This window comes from Melozone crissalis, unplaced genomic scaffold (genome assembly GCF_028551555.1).
Source record: "Melozone crissalis strain CALT ecotype California unplaced genomic scaffold, PUWL_Pcris_2 ptg000029l_1, whole genome shotgun sequence".
Lineage (NCBI taxonomy): Eukaryota > Metazoa > Chordata > Aves > Passeriformes > Passerellidae > Melozone > Melozone crissalis.
In genome coordinates this window covers 10,648,502-10,668,741 of record NW_026535807.1, presented here as the reverse complement: position 1 = coordinate 10,668,741, position 20,240 = coordinate 10,648,502, and the positions used below count along the sequence as shown (strand labels likewise).

Genomic DNA, 20,240 nt, shown 5'->3' with positions numbered 1-20,240 from the left:
CTGTGGGTAACCACTGCAGGCTTCCTAAGCCTGAACCTAAAAAAAATATATATTTTGGTGGTTGCAGTACCTAAAGAACTCCAAACAAACATGAGGATCAGAGATGGCAGAAGAAAAGGTCAGGGGTCCAGGTATAACCATTTGAGCTGAAAGACTGTGGATGATTGACAAGCAGTTGATATTTGCTGCTCCTTCTTTCCCCTGCTCTTTTGAATTATTGGTCATAAAACACCCTGCAGCCACACTCTTGCTGTGTCAGAGAGAGAGAGAAGCCAAGAAAGGACCCACATGGCTAGCACTTAACTTTATCTTCACCATTAAGTAATGCTAAATTAGAATGAAATCACTCTGGTAATACAGGTGACAGCTATATGGAGACCAAATGAATTCCCTATGATCAGGGCTGTTAAAGAGGAACATGGGCAGAATTCATGATGATGGGACACTTACTGTGCATATAACTCATGTGCACACACAGGAAACTCATGGTAAATCTGGCTGGTGGTTTATGGCAGGCTTTATAAAAAAAAAAAGTGGCTTTTAAAGCCTCTGCTCAGTTTCTCATGTCTCCAGCCCTGATGTAAATTTGCAATAACTGAATTGCACTGTTAACCTGCTACAGTGGGAAGGGATGTGAATGGGAAGCAGGGACTTTATTGAGGTTCTGGAAGGGATTCTGGATGCTTCCTTCTCCCATGCTGAGGCTGCCTGGGCTGTGCAGCCTCGTGCTGCCACCCAGAGATGGTTCTTCATGGCCTGGTACAGGAGCCATCAGCAGTGGGACTGTGCTCCATGGATGGCAGTGGCAGCTCACAGCAGCCAATACCTCCCTGTGTACAGGCAAATGACAGATAGGGATTGCCATGAAGTTAGAGTGGGACTGTTTCTGGGACACCTATGGCCCCTATTGATTAGTGTAGCCCTATATAAATGAGAGGATGAACTGTGCTTGGTCTCCATCACAGCTGTCCTCACAGGCTGCTTCCATCATGAAAAAAACCCCAGTTTTTGGATAGATGTCTATGCCCATAGAGCTTTAGCATGTGAGCTGTCCTTGCCAGGATGCTGGGGCCTGCCATGGTGGTATTAATCAGTCTGTATTTATGGCACAAGAAAGTCCTTTCCCTTGTGCTGATTGTAATGCTGTGGTACCCCATGCTTTGTCATACAAGGACAGTACCCTCTGCACACAGGCAAAAATTACAGCACAGTATAATTATGTCTGCCTCCTTACATCCTGGTTATACCTGAATACAGTTTTTTTTTTGTGTTTTTACCATCTCTCACGCAGTGCAGCTATGTACTGTTAAACAGCTGTTCAGCTCCACCCTAGAAAAATAGCTTCAATAAAGTGCATTTCCCATACAGGTCATATATTGGTTAATCCATCCTTTTGGGAGAACTTCCAGACAGGAAATGTGGAGGCAGAGGAAGTTGTCCCAGTAGAGCACAACAACAGTTAAATTAAATCCAACCCTGGCTCTCACTACCTGCCATTGTTACTGAAATTAAAAGAGAAAGCAAAAGGGCTGAGCTGCACTGGGGCTGTGTCACTGCCACTGCTGAGTGCTCCATCTCACAGGGCAGCTGTTGGCAGTTTTATCCTGGAGAAGGTGGATTGAATTTTATATGGCAACATCTTAATTTCTGTGATTCAACAACTGATATTTTTTTGTGTTCTTTGGCTAAAACAATAGGGCAGTGCCATACCTGTGCTATATTCTAGTCAAGGCATAATAGATGGGTAAAGAGGGACACTAATGTGACCAGCCCCCTTAATTCATGATGTTAAATGAAACAGCAAAAGGGAAAAAGGAAAACACGTTGGAGCTATCTAGGAACAGAGCTGAACTCTGGTAGATTCTAGAATCAAGGAGGTACCAAAGGGGCTGCTCTGACTGCTCCCATTGGCTCACAAATTTCTCCAGCCCTGTTTGGGCCATGGATATGACTTTGTGTGGTCATGGCAGGAATCACTTCAGTGCAGACCCAGTGTGTTGTGTGCTCCACATGGCTTTGCTGTTATTGCACCCTGACTGCTGCTGAGACAATTTCTTGCCTATTAAAATGCAGTTATGGCCTGGAAAGTGATAGTGTAAGAATGGCTTATCAGTGCTCCATAGCTATTTGCTCCAATCATCCGTACCAAAGGCCTGAGAATGCTCCCACAGAAGCCAATAAGACTTTTACCATTGACTTCAAAGGCAGCAGAGAGCAATTTAGCTGCTGCCACTAGACAAAGCAGGTTAGGCTACAGCTGGTACTTCCACAGCTAACTTGGCTCTGAAATCCTGACAATCTAAATGTATTTCTGCTACATGGGATGTTTAAAAATAGACAAGACAAAGTAGCGGGGAAAGCAGATTGCTGGGAATATTCCCTCCCTGGTAGGAGAAATGGACTAGCTGAAGCTAGCAGGGCTTTTCCGTCTCCAATGTGTACGAGTCTATGATTTTTGTCAGCAAACTAAGCACTTCTGAGCCTGAGGCAGCACAGAAAGCCGCTAAAAGCAATTTAGAGGTGCTGGTATAATAATTTCTCAATCCAAGAGTAACTTCTGGTTTTGCATATATTGTAGGGCTCTGGAAGATTCCCCTGAATCCGGTAAAAAGCAGTGTCTTAAGTGGAGGTGATTCCATGGACAGGAAATGTAAGTCACAATATTGTGTAAGTCTTGAAAGGGCTGCTGTCCCTGCTGCCTCATGGGAGCAGGATATTGAGTGCATGATGTTGGAGAAGATCAAAGAAACAGCTACAGCTAATAAATCACCAATAATGGGTGACTTTGCCTGCCCACATATAAGCAGGTCAACAATGTTTAGTGAATCATTGTCTCAATACTTTAAATTATCCACAGAACAGTTACTTTGAAGGCATGAAAGACTATGGGTATTTTGAATTTTTTTTTTAAGTTTCATTTTAAGCAACATGGAGAACGTAGATCAGATCAAGTAGCTCCCTACATATACAGGTCATCGTCTAGCTGTTTGTCACCCTCATGGACTTCATCAAAACTTGGTCAGGAGCTCCAGTGTATGGAAAGGAGAAGCTAAAAGAAACTGAAAAGTAAGAAACAAAGCTCCAAAGTCAAACTCTTCAGGTTATATATAAAGACAGTTTAGTCAGCCCATGTACATTTTCAGGGTACTGTGTGAGTGATAGAGGGAAGGGATGCATAAACTGGATAGGTACCATTTGCTAGAAGTGGAGCCAGCTGGAGTATCCAGGAGAAAGGAGCACAGACAAGGGCAGGGCTCTGCTTTCTGTACTCTGTCTCTGACGTGGGATTATTCAGGCAGCAGATGCCCTGGTTGAAAGCTGGAAGTGCCCCCATCATTTCAGCAGGAGATTGCAGAGCAGCCCCTGCCCAGCCCTTCTCCTGCAGTCTGGATTGGAGACTCATCCTTGTGGGAGATGGGCCAGGGCAGCCACCTCAGCTCCTCAAAATGCTCTGCTGATGCACTGAAGTGGACTCCACACAAGCCTGAGTGTTTCATTAGCCAGGTTTTCCAGCTGGGAGGAGAGGCTCTGATTGCATTGACCTTAATGGGAAATTAGAGCTGTTTAAGCAGGTAACAGGCAGACAGCTGGGTGCAGCCATGCGCTGGAGGCGTTTGTCTCTATTTGCAGACAAGCTGTGTGTGTTTCCGTTTTGCTCAACTTTTGCTGCTTGTTTATTTAGTTAATAAGAGATAGCAATCTGCCTCATGGAGCCGTGCAAACAGCAGAGCAGAGTGCTGAAAGAAGGGCTTTTGTTCAACACTTGCTGGCCTTATGGCACCAGTTGTGTTTCACTTGCCAGGCAAGAGAGCTGGAGGGAGATAGCTGCATCTAACAGAGCTTTCCCCCCTGGTGGAGCTTGTCCTGTATTTCTCCATGACTGTGGGTACAAGACTGCTGTGTTCCCATCCCTGTGCTGGCCTTAGGCACTAGTGAGGGACTGGGCAGTGTGTCACCATCTCCCTGCTTCTCACATCCAGCTCAATGTGGTTGTACAGGAGTTGCCAAAATTTTGGGTGGCTGTCCCTCAATAGACAGACAGGAGGACATGACCAGACCCTCCTGTCCATGTTAGTGCTTTAGAGAAAGAAAGCAGAAAGAAGGCAGCATGGACAGCTGCTACAAAACTTCTCCCTCATCCATCTCCACCGGAGGACTAATGTTGCATTTCAGGAAAATGCTCTGCCACTGGCTTGTCCTCTGCTCCTGCACCGAGCAGTCCTGTCTGAGATTTTGAGCACCAGTCTTGCAGCCTCCTGCTTTTATCCATCAACCTTAAGTGTCCCAGATGCTGCTTAGGACTGAAACACAGCTGCTGCCTTCTTGAGTTACCACTCTTCCCCTCTGGTGTTGGTGAGGCTGTTCCCCAGCATCACCAGCTGTCCTGCCAAGGATGGGTGCTGCAGGCTTTTAGTACACTAAAGATGGACTGAGATGCATGAACTCATTTTAGGGGATCATCAGGCAGGCAAGAGATTGAGCCCTGATCCTGGGCCTGTATTGCAGGCATGTGTTAAAGGACTCTGACTGTGCTTTCTCACTCTGATGTAAGCTTTGTCTCATCCCATGCCTCTGCTGCCCACATTTTACAGTGTATTCTTTGGATGTCTGAATTGCTGGCCTAGGTGGATGACTTCTAGCACTGTCCCCAGAAACATTCTTTTTACAGAGCAGGTATTTTCACACCTGTGTTTACTTTCCCCGTGCCTTCACTGCTCATATCTGGACCATTTCTTCCCCCGTTGCTCTGAGTATTTTCCTGCAGTGTGAGGGGCTTGAATAGTAAATGAAAGAGAGGGAATCTCCCTGGGAGCTCTCTGAAATTAGCCAGGGAAGGCAGTGGCAAACATTTCCCAGCAGGCCTTGACCCAGAGACTGCTGGAGGCAGCAAAAGTCCCCAGAAAAGACTCTCTGTAGTTTTCAGACTGGGTCCCAGCTGAGTAGGGAAAGGATTAGGGAGCCCAGCCCCTCGTGCTGGGTGCTGTAGGGACACAGGACAGGACAGAACGTGCACACACATCCACACATCTCCTCTTGCATGTGTACACATTAAATCAAATGGATCTTCAGTTAACTCTGTTCTGTATTGGCTGGTCCTCTTGGAACACGAATGAACACACACTACCTAGTTTATCCTGTGCTCAGCTGCTAATTAGGAGCTTTTTAGGACATACAATTGAGGTGTTACCAATTAAGTCAATTGTGGACCAAGACCAAAGCTGCTATTTGCTTTGTCATAGCTATTGAAAGCCAAATAAACAAATAATGTCTTTAGCGTCTTTCCCCTGCGCTTCAACACAGCTGTTCAGCAAAATAATAATAATTTCTTTGTCTACTTTCCAAAACTTTATGTTTAAAGCAGATCATAAAAAATCTTCACATGGCTTACTTTGCCTAATTGTTACAAACTCAGGCTGTAAATCCCAGAAGAAAGAATATATCTTACTTTTAAAAAAACCCAAACACACAAGAAAATCCAACCAAAAAGAAGCAAATGAAGAATGAAATATGCTAGAGTTTGTCTGACTGTTGTTTATGATCAGAAGTTCTGAAAGAAGCCATTGGAGAGAAGTGCTTGATTTTCAGAGGAGCTGTAGTATTCATTTCACTGTGGCTCTTATAAAACCCAGTTAAAAAAAAAACCTCATAGTTGCAACAAATTAGCATAAATTTGAAGAACTACTTTTTTTCTGTCTTTTTAACTCCAGAAGTTTCTTTTCCAGTTTCCCAAGAAGCCACCAGCCACGTGTTTTGAGATAGCTTATTTCTGTTGTACACTCTCCTGGTGGCCAGTTCTTCTTGGAGATGTCCTTGCCCATCAAAGGCCTCTGTCCCATGGGAGGAGCAAAGGATGGGAAGGACAGGAGCCAGCTGATGGGAATGAAATGGATCAGGAAAAGCAAAATTAAAGGTGTCAAATGCCAGACTGATGACTGACTGTGGATCTGAAGCTGTTGAACTTCACAGGTTTGCCCTCCTTCTCTTTCACAAGCCTCTTTTCCTTTGCCTTGGTAGCATGAACATGAGTCATGAAGCGACAAATGGAAACAGAAATGGTAGTGGTGTCCCCTGGCAGGCAGGGGTGAGCTCACAGAATCAGGTGAGTGCTCAGCCTTCAGCAGTTCCCTTCAAAGGTCACATCTAATTAGGACAATCCTGAATTTTGACATTATTGATGTTTTTAGCAAGTTGGTGTCTTTCAAGGCGGCAAAGAAGTCCAGCTGGGAACCCATATGGAGAAAAATATATATATTCCATAAACTTGTTATCCCTAGAAAACTTCTTGTATGTACTATGTGTGAGCTCACTCTATACACCTACTCTTCTCCATAACCTGATTTTAGACATTGCATGACAGATAGCAGATACCTGTCAGCATTTTAATATTTTCAACTTGGAATCCACTGTGAGGCAAGTGATGCTCTCTTTTAGAGAGGAAAATATTTTCCTGGTCTTCCCATCAGTTTTTGGTCACCCACAGGAGTCTCAGTCTCAGTCATCAGTGATTTCCACATTGCTTTCATGGGTGGCAGATCAAATTCACTCTAATCTGATTATTTGCTGGAAAACACAGTGCAGGTGCTTGGAGATTTTCACCAGTGAGTTCCTTTAACACCCTGGCAGTGGCAATACTTGGGCATAGTCCAAGATTCAGTGTTGTGTCAGTTTGAGTTCTAACTTTAAAACAATTTAATTTTGCAGAGCAGATATGTGTCCAGTTACTTCAGCACAGATGGTGGGGAAAAAAGTTATAAAGGTATTGGGATGCTGCCTGAGGTAGGTACCCATATCCTCAGAAACACAGACTGGGTGAAGCAGACAGATGTTTTTCTTCTTTCAGTTGTAATATAAGCAGAATAATGGTGGTTACGGGGTGAATCCTGGCCCCAGGAATGCCTGATCCTTATTGAGGTGAAGCTGCAGCTATAGATAGGCACATACACTGTAGCCCACCCAGGGGTGGTAAATGGATGGCAAAACTGCATTTTAAGCCTCGTTCAAGGTTGCTGCTGGGGAGAGGCACTGCCAGCACTGCCTGAGCAAGTGCCTGCATCTCATCCCACGCCAGTGCAGGCATGAACTGGTGTGCTCCAGGCTGAGCCTGCCCACAACTGAGGGTGGGTGCCCCAGCCCACCAGAGATGCTGCTACACTGCCAGCTGGGTGCTCTCTGCCACAAAACGGCATCCCCTCACTTCCCACATCCATCCACTTGTCAGGAGCAGGCTCATTTTAACACTGTGGATTCTAAATTTTCTCTGATGTAATTATTGTTTGACACTGCAGCCTTTCCAAGCACCTTATATAAGGAAAAAGGGAGAATTAAATATGAGAAGCCTAAAAATAAAACTATTAAAAGGAGGAAGAAGCTGTTTTGTGAGCAGCAGGAATGATGTGGTGCCTCTGGGAGATGGTACGTGGAGCCAAAGGAGATGTTCTGCTTTTAGGCAATCCCTTTTATTGTATTTTAGTGAAGTTCTGCACTTTTCTGAAGTTCTTAGGTGCAGGGCTTTTAGAAATGAGTCTGTTATTTCTCTTTGCTCTTGCAAAAACCATGACTTTCATACCATTTCCCAAGTCAATCTTCTTGAACAGACTGCAGCCAAAATTTCCCTTCCCTAATTAACCCAGAATGGTCTTTGAAGAAGTTTTAGCCTCAGAGAACATCAAATTTAGCTCTTAGCCTGGAGCCAAGCTCTGGGCTAAAGAACACATGTCATTTTAGGAATTCATGCAGATGCACCTTGACATCTGGGATGTGATCTGTCGCCTGCACGCTTCCCTGCTGAGCTAACAAGCAGGAGTGGGCACTGCTGATGCTGCAGGTGGAGAGCAAAAGGTTCTTCCCATTCGTCCCAGCACTTTTGTCCAAGGTATGTGAATAATTGCAGGAGACTTTTTTGACAAATGTGAGCCTCTTCTACTGGTGTTTGTCCACATGTAACTCAGTCACCTCATTTTCCCTTCTGGGTTGATTCAGAGGAGAGCTACTGCAATATTTTCTAAGTTATGGTCCCAGAAGGGATGGAGTTCTCCACTGAGCTGTTGTTTACCAGAGCTAACTCCTCTGTCATGGGAAAAGGCAGCCAAGAGTAAGTTACACATTGGTTTTGATTGTGTGATTTTGGAATGCCCCTACAGAGCCTGGTTTACACACATCTGGTGATCAATGCATGCTGAAATGCAGGCATGGAGAGTGGGGCTGGGAGGGATCATGTGCCTCAAGTCAGGACTGGTTGCGTTTCTCTCTCTGCAGTTACAAACTGACTGACTGCATTGGGCAAGAACAGATGAACATGCAGCAAATGTCTTATTTGCATCAGGTCCTTTTATGATTTCATGGTTTGGGCACTCAGCATCTGAGGCATCAGTACCACAGTACTGTGATTCTTGATGTGTTCTTGAGCTTTCCCTTCTGCAAAGCTGTGACTCATTTTCTCTGTTTGGAAGACACACGGAAGGGAGAGCTGTGCCCATGATGGTATTTTTCACAAGATCTAATTCACACTGAAAAAAGGTAAATTCTTGATGAACTACTTGTGCATCCTGTCCAGAACATCGTTAGGAATAATTGAATATGGGTGGTTGATGACTTTGAAATGCTGAACCATCACCATTCATTCCTGACATCTCCTTATGAGCCCACTCAGAATCAAAGCAGAAACAGTGATGCAAAGCCAGGCTACTTTGAACCTTCAAGATTAATTTTTTGAGAAACTGTCTGTTGTCCAAGAAATATTTGCAGAAAATAACTGGGAGAATAATTTTGACTAGAGATACCTTGTGGAAAATTGTAAACATCTGGGACACCATTCCTGAGAAGGAGAAAGTAGGCAAATCTGTTATTGTCTGTGACTTAATACTTTAGCTCTGGTACCTGCATTGCTTTTGGTTTGATGGGGTTTTGTTGGTTTTTTGAAAGAATTTAAAAAGAAGACATATTTTCCCTCTGGGATAAATAACCTCCCGTAATTGCACAACTCCACTGGTTTTTAATCAAGTCTGTGTGCCCACAGTAAGTGGTCTTTGGTTTTCTGGCCAAACACCAGTTTTTTGCAAGCTACATGGAAAACCTTTCCTCTGGAGATACACAGCACACCATAAGGTTTGTAGTTCCACAGGGGCTGATTTGTGCCAACCAGCAGCAGGGCATGATGTCAAATTCTGCAGAGTATAAGCCTTTACCCATAGCAGTACAACATGAATTTTCTAGCCATCCTATAAAAAATCCCTGTGAATACAAAGAAAGGCTGGCTAGGTTTCCTGAATTGCCTCTCAAGAGGGAGGAAAGACAGGGAGCAAGAGTGATCTTCTGTGCTAGCTTGCCTGTTTGTTCTTAAACCTACTGAGGCCCAGTTAAATAGTAATGCTGTTCAACTCCTCTTTTTGTCAATGAACTCCAGCTACTCTCAAAATGTGGTAGTTCCCAGACACGAGGGACATCAGTAGTGTGTTTTAAATCTGACAAAGTCCTAAGAGCTTCCCCATTAATTTCTACCTGGGCACAGCTAGAAGCAGCATGAAGTTTCCCCCCAAGCCTATGGCACAAGGTGGAGCCAAGCTGTCATCTCATGCTTAACCTAAGATGACCCTGGCAGGGCTGCCAAAACTTCAGGTCAAAGAGTTCCAAAGGGAGCACAGTGCTGAGCTGCTTTCATAGCAGGGGAAGGGCACAAGAGGAGCACAGATGAGAATGCTGTCCCACTTTTCCCCTTTTCCAACTAATTTCTAAAGCAATGATATTGAGAATATTTTTACCCCCACATTAATAAAATGGAGCAGTTTTGGCCTGAAATCCCTCAAAGTGTAATTTTTTACTCTATTTTGCTCTTAACTTTAAGGCTTTGGATTTTTTTATTAATTACCAACCAACCACTCTTCAGCTGCAGTATTAGCATGTGGGACAGAGTTGCCTCCAGAGGCTATTTAAATTAAACACAGACCTACTGAACAGACACAAAGTGCCAGAAGATCTTCTTTGGAGGGATAAGAGGGGAGAAACAGCTTTCCAGTTAACATTGCCAATGTGTTTCTGAACCGAAGGATGACACCTTTCTGACTTGAGGACATTATTGTCTTTCTCTGGCAGAACATGTGTTCTGAAAGCCTATAGCCGCTGTGTCATCTTCCAGCTGACATTTCGTGGGGACACTGCAAGCAAGGTACAGCCAGCCTGGCTTGGGATTGCACAGGAGACATCCAAGACAGTACATGTAATTCAGCTGGTATTACAACCCTGCCAGAGGCAAGGCTGACTCCAGCCCAGTCAGGGCTCTGTGCAGGTTTGCAGGTGAAGCCAACCAACCTTGTGGATGATGCACAGCCAGGGCAGACCCTGGGAAGGAGCTGAATTTTTAAATACAGACAGGTTGTGCCTGTGACCCCCTTGGATATGTGTCATGGTAAGTTTGAACCAGGCCAGGGAAGCTGAGCTGTCCCCACTCCAGTTCCTCTGTAGGCTGTATGTGGAGATTGTCTGAAGGTTGGGCAAGAACAGGCTCATATCTCATTGTCCCGTACCTCGTCCAACCCTCCCGGCACCAGCAGAAACACCAACCAAAAACAGGGCTCTGGAAAGGCTGAAAAGGCTCAGGAGCTTTGGAGGAGGAGCAATCAGTGCCCAGCAGCAGGTCTGTGCTCAGGCTGGTCCCTTCCCAGTTTGACTGTGTGGCTGTCTCCCAGTTCAGCACAATGGATGGGCTCAGCTCCTCAAATGGGTACAAACGGGCAGTTGGCCAGGCACCGGAGGCTGCTCCAACACAAGGATTTATGGTGAACTCAGGGAGGCTTGGAGGGGGTTGTGTCTGGCCCCTGGAGAGAGCAGCAGATGCATTGTGCAGCCCTGCTGTTCTGGGCCAGCATCTCCCTTCCCTGCCTGCTCTGGATGGATGCCATGGAGCGGGAAGCATCAGTCAAGCCTGCTCTCTCACACATCCATACCACTCCCTCCCTCCATGCATGCATTAAACCTTCACTGGAGCAGAATTCCACCACTTTATTCATCCCTCGGGCTGCCAATTCAAGTAGCATTTCCCAGCCTGGACCCAAGGGGTTAAGGTGGGTTGTTAACTTCAAAGCTGGGCTCTTTGGGGATCTCAGCAGTGTGGGTTATGGACATGCTTGCAGGCAGGTCCCTTCTCTCCATGCTGTGAAGAGCAGATGTGGCATAAAAACTTCCTTTTTGGGAGGGCATGATTAATCTTTGCTTCTTGGAGGATGACAAATATATTATATTCTCTGACATGCACACGCATTCTCCTCTGCTGACGGGTGACCCCTGTCTTAATGCCAAGCGTGTGAGATCCAGCTCTGTAAACGAAGAGGAGAGCTTTGCAAGCTCATTAATGCTTTGAAGTCGCTCATTAGGAGCAGATTCCTCGGGAGCTGGCGAGCACAACACCCTTTGTGAGCATGACTTCATTTGATATTAATGTGGGTGCTGCAGCTGGAGGCATCCAGGGATGCTGTGCTGTGATTCTGCACACACAGACCAGCACGGCAGATTGCTGTGGCTGTAATCAACAGGGTAAAAAGGGTAAGTTTCTGTCCCCTCTTGTGAGTTTTCCTCCTGCTGTCACCATATGAATAGGCTCACCCAGTCCTCTGCTGAGCTGAGGACATGCAGCACTCCCTCATGAGACATCTGGAATATTGCTGCTGTGTACCTGTGAATTATGTCTGGAGGCCAGGGTGACCCCCCCGACTGAGGAGCTCTGTGTCACCCTCTTTTGAGGCTGGGAAATATCCGTTTTTGGTGCCCCTCACCTTTTCATCAGCCCCCCATGTGGTTCAACTACCCCAGGGCACAGCAATTCGCAGTCCCTATGAAAGAAAGAAAAAAATTACTCTCACCCTGAAGCAGGACAGGACCAGGACAGCCTGGCTGAGAGTATCTCCAGCAGACAGAATGCTCTGGCGAAAGGGCTTGGCAGGGTTTCTCTATGCTAACATCCCTGTGGGAGGATGCTGGCCTGAGAAGATTGAGGATGGCTGAATTCAAAAACAGAAGTTACCAGGCTTCTGTGGCTTAAGGGCTAAAAACCTCCTGCACGTAGGCACCTCGGGGCTGTGGGTTTGAATCCTGTGAGGTTCAGTAGTGGTGTCTGAATTTTTTTCTTCTCTCTAGACTATACCTGTCAGAGCTGCTCCCTTCCCCTGAGGACCCAGTGAGGTCAGAAGGGACCTCCCAGAAATGTCCTTCCTGCTCCAGGGTCCCTGTCGGCATCACCAGCAGTCACTGTGGTTCTTTCATGAGGATCTAGGGTGCACAATGAGACTGTGCCATTCTTCATGGCCCATGAGACCTGCTCTCTCCTAATGAGATGCTCCATCAGTTGCTGGAGACATTAAAGAAAGCAGTGAGGAGGGAATGGTGTCACTCACTGGGCTTGGGAATTGTCCTGGATTGGGACCCTGAGCGCTTGGTGAGGTGTGAGCTCTCAGGGAGGAGGTGGTGAGCCAGGGGAGAGGCCAGAGCCCACCAGGATGGCCGAGTGGTGAAGGCGTTGGACTTAAGATCCAATGGGTGCATGCCCGCGTGGGTTCGAACCCCACTTCTGGTAGGAGCCTCCTTTTCCTCCGAGTCCAAAGTTCCCAGCCCAGCTTTTGGAGCATCATTTCAGAGCAGGGATGGGATCCCTGGCCCTGTGCCTGGAGAGCTGAGGCCATTCCACGCTCCAGTGTGAGGACCCTGGTGGGACTGGGCCTCCCTGACATCCAGGCTGAATATGTACAGAGGCACAAGGCAGTCCCTCTGGCACACAGGCTGTGGATCTCCTCTTCCATGCAGGGAGTGCTGAGACAGTCATAGGCTTGAATCCCACATGCTCCCAAAATAGTGACTTGTTTTTCCTGTGGCAGAAATAGAAAAACCTGACTACCCAGAAGGGGGAAAAAAATAAATATTTTGGGCAAGTCACAAGGGGAAACCAGCGAGAACAAGTGGGTTCAGGGAAACAGGTTTGGGGTTTGTGGAGTCTGTTCCTTTTATCAGCCCTGCCCCATTACCCCAGACCCATTGCAGACTCACCCAAAGCAACATTTGGCACTATCTGAGGAAATTTGGCAGTGTCACAACCCCCTGGAAGAAGCCAGCATGGCAGGATGGTGTTCCTCATGCTGCATTGGGAAATGCCTGAGGAGCTGAGAGCTGCTCCTCTGCTGCACAAGGTCACTGTGCCATGCTCTGTTTTGGGTCAGTGCCTCCAAATGCTCACGAGGCTTTTGCTCCCTTCCTTGTGTGCATGGATGGGCAGCAGATATCTCCCCCAGCAGAGGGTGAGGCTGCTGGACTCACAGAGATGCTGTCAGGTTTTCACTTGGCTGCTTTGCTCCAGCCCGAGGCCAATCGGAAATGTCCTACTGCTGGGACATGATTTGAAGTGATGGTGTTAATTTGGTTAATTAGGATTCCTGGGAAGCGTGCACTTCTTGCAAATCAGCTTACCATTGTAGTATCACTGCAAAGAGTTATTTGCTGGTGCATGGGGTTATGTATGAATTTATGATTATGATGTAGGACCATTAATTTCATGTTTGTGGCAGATGATACAGCTCAATTAAAAGTTGCACATTGAGATCTTTGGCTCTCTCTGATTCGTGAGAATCAGAAGGTGGCCTCCAGGAAGTCTTAAAGGGCCTTATGAGTGGCCATATAACAAATGGGGCAAGACCCAGAGGAGAGGACAGGGGAGGAATTACTCTGCTCCTCTCCCATTTGATTAGTGCTGGGAGGGAAATTTTGTGCATATCTGCTATAGTTGACTAGTTGCAACTAACCTCAGTCATTAAGTGATGCAAAGAATGACAAACACATCTCTGAGATATCCCAGGGGGTCTCAGCAGCACTGTGGGTCAAGTCCTTTTCCTCTGGTGGCTTGGAGTCAGACTCCTGTCTAGTTCATGTGTCAAAGGCATTTGGTGGCCTCTGTTGAGTTCAAAATTGAAATATCCTCATTTAAGCTTCTCTGTTGATCCATATTCTCAGAGAGCTTGTGTTTTTACTGCCCAAGGGGTGCGGGTTCTGTGTGTTTCAGATCCCTTGAGGGTGCTTATCCTCTTTACAAAACTGTTGGGCAGACAGAGCATCATCTGGGGGCACCAGGAGCTGAGTTCACAGCCTTTGTATGGCACAGCCCACCAGAGTGTAAGGGTGGCTGGGGCCAGATGTTAATGTGAGTCAGGACTGAGAGCAAATGACAGACCCCTGTAAGAGTCTGGGGCTGGAGATTTGGGGATTGGAGTAGCAATGAGTCCAGTGATCAGGGTAGGGGAAGGTTGTGGGGACTGATAAGTGAACTGCCTTACACAAGGCCACAGCTTTCCCCCTTCTCACTCCACATCCTCCAAAGGTCTGACAGAGCTAAAAAAAGAGCAGCTTGTTCAAAAGCCATTTCCATGCATCATATTTATTGAGACAGTTACTGCAGGTTAAATATCAATAGTTTATTGCAAATATATTTATTATAGATTAACTATGCAGTATCTGCATCAGTTATGTTGTGGTTAAAAGTAAGCCTCAGTGAAAGGGTTTTAATAATGAATTTGTGTTGAAGTAGTGTATAATAAGTATCTTTAGCAATCTTATTCTCAATTTCATATGACACTTTTATGTTCAATAAATACCCAGAGATTATTAAAAACATATTTATCAAAGATTAACAGTGATGAAACAGATACAAATCTAAGCTGTTAAGCTCAATATGCATACTTTTAATAATCAATTCCTATATTAAACTACAATAATAGCTTTGTTTAATCTAAATGAAATGGGTTTTTTGGATCTTTGTAAGTCTGTCTTTTGCTGTGTGGTCTTGCTTGCAGGTCTCAGATAGATCCTGGGACATTTGGGCATCAACTGAATAAAATACTTAAGTAAAAGCAAAACAGTCCTGGAATAAGGCAGGCTCTTTTAGGAACAGGGAGCCAGATCTTCAAAGGATGTAGGTCAAAGCCAGTCCACAGACAGCAGAGCAGCTAGTTTAGCTTACCTCCATTCCATATCCCTGACAAATTCCCATATTCAGTCTAACCTAGAGCTCATACCACCACCTGCAACAACAGCATTTCCAGGGCTGGGGGTCCAGAGTAGCATCCCTGCACTTTACAAGCACAGATGCATCCACAGTTTTGGATACTGAAAGCTGCCACCTGCCTTGCATCCTGTTGTTACCAGCACTTGGAGGCAGAGTGCTAAAATGAGCTAACTGTTTGGGGGATAAACAAAATGTTATTGTTTTAGTGTTGCATGGCTGCTGTTCTAATTGCTGGCTGCTGAGTATTGAGGACTGGTACCTGTGCCTCCCCCTGTGCCTCTGCCTCTCTGCCTGCCCCTGCCTGCAGGTGCTGTTAGCCCTGTCCCAGATGCTCTCTGACTGTGAAAAATGTCATGGGCTCTCTAGGTGCGTTGTGGAGTATTGGTGGCCTTTGGACCAGGGGAGGATTTATATTCCCGAGTCCTTCTGAGAGCTGGCTGGAAACTCCACAAGGCATCTCCCAGCTGGTCTGGATCCAGTGTCCCATCCCAACATGTGGGGGTGGTTTAATCTTATGTGTGAACTTGCACTTGTACATCAGTGGAGCTAAGTGCCAAATCCAGATATGGAAGTGAATCATAGCAACCCAAATTTGAGGGAAACACTGTGTGTCTAAAATGTGAGCTGTGCCATGACACAAGAGGGACTTGATGCTTTCCTTATACACTGAGAGGTGTCTGCTTCTTGTGATTACAGGATCTCAAAAAACAATCTGAGAGGGATGGACAGCTCCCCCACTGCTGCTCAGCAGTATCTCAAGTACAGAGTGATTTTCCATCACCGAATTGTCTGTTGATTTCTTTTCTTTAGGAGTTTGAAAACCAGGCTCAGGCACTGCTGCAAGGGATGCTACTTCTCCATGTTAGAGGTTATGGAGCAGTTCTGTAGGACCAGGTGTGGGCACGGAGCTGCCAGGAAGCTCTTCAAAGGCAGAACAGAGTCAGGAGATGATGAAGGCAGCTGGGCAGCCTTTTGGGGATGGACAGACCTGTTGGAGAGGTGGTGGCTGAGGAGAGCAGGGAGTTTTTGGCCTGTGTCAGCCACTTGGTGTATGGAGATATGTGTGTCTTCTCTCTCTATCTCCTGGTATGGAATCCCATCTGTGCTTGTGACACAGTGTATGGAGCGTGGGTCTGCTTTGAGGGATGTGTGTGACTCAAAAGATGGCCCATATGACCAGGGAAGATCTTTCTGTGCTTTCTGGGCAAGAACAGTGCTGACTCCATGGGATGCTGTAGGGATCCATCATCATATTTTGTCAAGGTCTGGTCTGCATGATGCTTCCAGTGACCATCTGTGTCAGGAGGCTCTGGCTTCACTTTTTGGCCCATCTGTGAAATGTGACCTGAGCAGCTTAGAGGCTCTGTGTGTCCCTGGTGCAATCTCTGTGAACATCAGAACAGTTATTTCTGATTATATCCTGAATCAATTTGTCTCCTGCATTTGTTCCTCATCCAAACACTCCCAGTGGAGGATGCTGAGCTGGTAGGGCAGAGTTTCACATCTTAGCAATGGGCTGCAATTACAGAGGTGGCCAGAGAAAAAAGACAAGCAGGCACGCACCACTGCCTTTAATAGAAGGCAATGATTCTTTTGGGCTCCAGAGTAACATGAGAGATATGGTTTTAATAAATTAGCAGCCTACAAGTAACAATCTCAAGCAATTAAACACTGGAATGAAGGTGTGCACTATGAATGTATTCTGGAGTCGACAAGGGGGTGGCAAGGACAGTTTTTGAGCAGTGGAGAAGGCAAAAATATAACAAAAATTCCCCAGAGAGCATAGGAGAGCTCTTCTCCCCCTCTCATTTCTATTGTGCATGCATGTGGAAGTCTCATCTTGCTCCCCATCACCCCTCCTTCCTCCTCTGGTTCCCAGGGACCTGATTTGGAACCTCCCTGAGCTCATTCAAGTCTCTATCATCATTATCACCCTTGTGCCTGCTCTCACCCATGCAGGTAAGGAAATTCCCCTGATGGGGAGGGGATGGTTGGAGGGAAACATGGGAAGTAACTGGAAATAGAGAAGGTAGCTGTGAGCTGAGGAGGGGAACAAAAAAATATGAAATAAAACTGTTAAGCTCCTTGTCTTATATTAATAGCCTGTATGGAATACTCTTTGCCATAGAATTGAATTTATTTCCATTTAAAGACTGTTCTTCTCAATCAATGCTGCTAATAAATAGCTGCTGATGGCCCTGACCCCCTGGGCTGAGGGAAGAATTTCTCTTCTGAGCCAATTAAAGGAATTGAACAATTCCTTTTTAATAATACTATGGTTTTTAATAGAAGAAAAAAAAAAAAAGCAAAACAAACCATCCACAAACCCAACAGGAGAGGGAAAGAAATCCTTCCCCTGAGCCTTGCAGGAAAGGGTCAGGCAGGCTTTGCCAGGGTCAGGATTAGATGCTTTAACTTGTCTTGTGAAATTGGAAGGGGAAATAGAGTGTTTCCTGTGAAAGCACAGGAATGCTTTTCTTTTCTGGTGTCTTAAAAGAAACCCAACAACAACAACAAAAAAACCAACCAGAAATCAAAAAGCATAATTGCAAATTATGTTCCCTTGTTTACAGAGCTGTAAAAGTCTTAAAAAGGAGATATCAGTGAACTTCTCTAGCCTGGAGGGAGAGAAGGACAGGTGGGGCCAGCTGTGATGCCTCTTGCATTGCTATGATGGGCAGGACAGTCCTCTCCACATTGGGAATTATATGGGTGCCCCATGGGCACAAAGGCAGCAGGCCAGGGAAGCAGAACATTTCACCTCAGGCACTTCCACACTCATGGGGGTAAGGCAGGGCTGGCCTCTCCATAGCTATTTATGAGACTCACATCACATTTTTAATGCCAAAAATCCCCACTTGTGCATTTCCTCTCGTGGGATCATCCTGTGAGACACGAGGGCTCCCACAGCTGGTGTTGGAGCCAGTGCTCGGTCAGGAGAGAGTTTGTGCCTTGTAAGACAGACAGGTGTGAAGCAGGAGGCAAGGGAAGCAGAACAGACACCTATTGAGTTTTCACAAAGCCACATAACCCCAAATGGCAGTGGGTCTTCTCCACTCCATCACTCTCCTGTCAATGAAATCTCATGACTCCTGTTGGCATTGGATGAGAGCATCTGTCAACCACACAAGTCTCCTGTGCTGTAGGGAGGTCTCTTATCTCCATGTTACACATGGCAAGCAGAAGCACAGAGAGGTTAATTGACTTGCCCAAAGTCAGCACAGGAGGTCTATAAGTGACACCAGGTCCCTTGAATCCCTGTCCTCTGGTTTAATCATAAGACCATCCATCTTCATCCTCTTTCCCCTCAGGATTCCCCAGCATCTGTGACAGCTTAGGCACTCACAGTGTTGGCAAACTGCAGGTGGAGACAGAGCTGTGAGATGGACATTTCCAGCAACGCTTTCTCAACCCCATATCCCAACAGAGCATCAGTTTTGACCTTGAAAGCTTAGGGTTTTTTAAAACTCTTGCCTGCTTTGGGAACTGTGAGACAAATGTGCTTGAGTGTTTGCTCTTTGGGGAACCATTTCAGGGATTCTAAAGCAAAAGGACATTGCATCACTGCTTTAATAGAGAAAGGACCCCTTTGCTGGGTTTTAATGAACCCTCCACATCAAAATGATAAACAGATTGAAACCCCCAGGTAGAAAACAAACAGTGACCTTTATTTGCAAGTGATCACCTGGTAATAGATCACTGGGTGACTCTGGATATTTGTCCTTGACAGCCATTCCCCATCTGTTTGAGCAGGTATGTTCACGCTGGGCCATGGAGAAGTGTGGCAGGGCCTGAACATTTCCATCATGTCTCCTGTTTCAAAAGTGTGAATGGAAGAGGTGGAGAGTCAGAGTGAGCCATTGAGGAACATGGAGCACATGTTAAGTTCCCTTTGAGAATGGGAAGGCATCACAACTCTAAGTCAGCCTCTTTCAATTTGCAGGCTTTCTGCAACATCCCTGTAGTTCTTGCTCTCTCACTTTCATTTTTTATTAATTACCTGGTGACAATTTTCCCAGAGGACTCTATTTTTTCCATTAATTGTTAGAAAGACTACAGGGGAAATGTTGAGCAGTTGGAGAGCTCACTTTAGGAACATCAGGTGGGAGCATTTCCTAATGCCTACATGTGTATCTTTTTGCCATTCTCCTTGCACAAGAGGCTAAATGACCTGCCTGGGATGCACAACAACTTTTTTTTTTTTTGTTGCAGTGTGGCACACTGAGCAAGGAAACTTAATTTAAGTGCTGGTTTGTTGGCCCTGGAGACCAACATACTGCTCGGGCAGAATCGATCAGCAAGCTCTGTCTGTGATTTATTATCATGTCCTGTGTGTAGGAGAATTCACAGACAGAAACCAGTGTCAGTTTAAGATTGTGCTGCACTTGCATCACTGTTTTCCACACCTAAAGGTGTAGATATGGCAAGAGAAGCATTAATGCTGGGCTGAAATCTCAGGTCCAAGTGGAGACTGTTCCCAGTGCAGATGAATAATGAAGGTGGAGGAAGAACATCTGCTTTTTCTATCCCCCTAAAACCATGGCTTTTACAGTTGTACCTTCCACAGTCCCCACAGAATAGTGAGATTCATGGGAATGTCTTGAGAGAAAGCCAAGAAGCTCAGTGTTAAAATGGAAACCTCCTTGGTATGGTAAATCTGAGCACCACAGTCATTCAACTTCTGTTTGACAGAACAGAAGCTGATATTTTTATGATGGTGATCTGGGAACCTGTTCCTGCAGGTTACTGGAAGTTGCTGAATATCACTGTTTCTGAATCAGCTGGGATCTGACACTAGCTGGAGATCATTGCAGGGGTGGGATGGGGAGGAGTGGTTGCAGCAGTAGGAGATTTTTTGCTAAGAAACATCCCATAATGGCTAACACAGACCTTTTTGGCCACAAAGGTTTTCTGGAATGAATTTACAAGCATGGCATGTAATTGGATTTGGCCTGTAAAAGCTTTTTCTTCACAGAATAATGAGTTGAATGCATTTCTGTTTCATGATCTGGCACAGTTTGTTTTAATGGTGCTTGTGTGGCATATTCTAAGATATTTTTACAGAAGAACCAAGGATTTGATGTGGATAACGTGACCATGATGGAGAATGAAATTTGATGAGAGTAATTATTTGACAGAACTCTTTACAGTGTTTAGCTGTCTGTCTACTTGGACCAGATCATGCCCACAAATCCGTTACTGTAAT

At 45.7% G+C, this 20,240-nt stretch overlaps 1 non-coding gene across 1 annotated transcript; it reads left to right on the top strand.

Moving 5' to 3' along the window:
* Nucleotides 1-12,479: 12,479 nt before the first annotated feature.
* On the top strand, nucleotides 12,480-12,562 carry TRNAL-UAA (transfer RNA leucine (anticodon UAA)). Its single transcript has one exon. It is a non-coding gene; the product is annotated as a tRNA-Leu (tRNA).
* Nucleotides 12,563-20,240: the final 7,678 nt, after the last annotated feature.